The sequence below is a fragment of the Bidens hawaiensis genome, unplaced genomic scaffold (assembly GCF_021521415.1).
Source record: "Bidens hawaiensis isolate Kalapana, Puna unplaced genomic scaffold, B.hawaiensis_p1.1 tig00035218_1, whole genome shotgun sequence".
NCBI lineage: Eukaryota > Viridiplantae > Streptophyta > Magnoliopsida > Asterales > Asteraceae > Bidens > Bidens hawaiensis.
The window spans coordinates 1-2,197 of record NW_027496137.1 but is presented as its reverse complement, the minus strand read 5'-3'; the positions used below and the strand labels follow the sequence as shown (position 1 = coordinate 2,197).

At 38.4% G+C, this 2,197-nt stretch overlaps 1 pseudogene; it reads left to right on the top strand.

Moving 5' to 3' along the window:
• Positions 1 to 964: 964 nt before the first annotated feature.
• Positions 965 to 2,193, top strand: LOC143587194 (sucrose transport protein pseudogene; annotated as a pseudogene).
• Positions 2,194 to 2,197: the final 4 nt, after the last annotated feature.

Here is a 2,197-nt window from a genome sequence, read left to right as displayed (position 1 = left end):
ATAACTTTTCAGATATATACATTTAATATTATGTTTTTTAGTCATGTTTATTTTGATTATTTTATACATTTTATTAAAAACTCCAGCTAATTTACCCAACACTTAAATATATCTAAAAACCTATAGCTATCACCCACCAGCTAGTTTTGCCAAACATACCCATAATCCTGAATATATATATATATATATATATATATATGAGTGAGTTCATTGGTGAACTCCAGAAAAGTGGAAAACCGGAGAACACTTTTCCCAACCCTTGATCATTTCTTTACATCCTTATGGTAGATCCTCAATCACCTACATCACATCATTTTTGTAAAGAAAAAAAAACCTTCCAAAAAATAATAAAAAAATAATTTAAAAAACTATAAAACCAAAAAAAATGAAAAAAAGAAAAAAAAACCAAAATGTTTATCTAGCATCTCTCATTTAAAAAAAATTGGTTTAACCTTTGAAAAATAATTAAAAAAAATTATAAAACAAAAAAAGAAAAAAACAAAAAAGTAAAAAAAAAAAATCAAAATGTTTATCTAACATCCTCGTTAAAAAAACAATCTCGGTTTAACCTTTGAAAAATAATTGAAAAAATTAATAAACGAAAAAAATAATCACTATTTAATATTATTGATATTAAGTTAGTTTTATTTCAATAGCCTTCCTATTCAACCTTTGAAGTGAAATCCCATTCGGATAATGAATTTAATCATTTATTACAAACACATAATCACTATATTAAATAAAATAAAGAATAAATTAATTAGAAGTGCAATCCATTACTCACCCAACTAGTCTTCGTTTGCAGAAAAACAAAATCCATTCAACTAAGGGTCAAATTCTTGTACATATGTGAATGCATTTTACTGCCGATTTATCCATAAATACCGGCCCCAATTCACAAATTCAACCACACCAATAATTAGTAGCAGCAATATGAGTTTAACACATGATAAACTCCCTTTGCCTCCACCTCCGCCGTTTAACTTGCGGAACCACATATCGGCCGAGCCGCAACAACGGCCGATATGGCAAGTCATAATGGTGGCCGCCACTGCGGCCGGTATCCAGTTCGGGTGGGCGTTACAGCTGTCTCTTCTAACCCCATATGTCCAACTCCTAGGAATCCCGCACACGTTTTCCGCATACATCTGGCTTTGTGGACCGATGTCCGGAGTGATCGTGCAACCTATAGTTGGCTACTATAGCGACCGTTGCACCTCCAAAAACGGCCGCCGCAGGCCGTTCATCGCTGGAGGTGCCGTCCTGGTCGCTATAGCCGTGTTTCTCATCGGTTACGCGGTCGACATTGGCGTATCGACTGGTGATAAAATTGGAAAGACCCCGAAACCACGTTCGATAGTTGTTTACGTCTTGGGGTTTTGGATTCTTGACGTTGCTAATAACATGCTTCAAGGACCGTGTCGTGCGTTCCTTGCAGAATTAGCTGGTTCGGATTCTAGCAGAATCCGAACTGGGAACTCGCTTTTTGCGTTCTTTATGGGCGTCGGGAATGTTCTTGGCTACGCGACCGGGTCCATGACCCGTCTATATAAAATATTTCCGTTTACTAAAACAAATGCTTGTGATATATATTGTGCTAATTTGAAAACATGTTTTTTCATAGCCATTGTACTATTACTAAGCATTACTATTTTAGCCTTAACCTTGGTTAAGGAAGACGTTTACAAACCCGAAACCATAGTGGTCGGGGAAGAACGGAAAGACACGAAGACGCCATTCTTTAGCGAAATGTACGGAGCCATAAAGTCGCTTTCGCGGCCAATGTGGATATTATTACTAGTCACATGTCTTAACTGGATCGCGTGGTTTCCGTTTTTCATTTACGACACTGACTGGATGGGCAGTGACGTTTACGGAGCGAAAACTAAAGACAGTGACTTGTATAGTAGCGGTGTGCGTGCTGGGGCGCTCGGGTTGTTGGTTAACTCGGTTGTGGTTGGTTTTGTGTTGCTCGGAATATAGCATACTGGGCGGGTTTGTGGCGGTGTTAAGAGGCTGTGGGGTGGTGCAAACTTGCTTCTGGCTGTGTGTTTGGGGATGACTGTGTTGGTTACAAAGATGGCTAATGATTCAAGGCATTATACGATGGTCAATGGTGTTGAGGTTCTTAAGCCACCGTCCTCTGGTGTCAAGGGTGGTGCTTTTGCCGTTTTTGCTCTTCTTGGCATTCCACTCT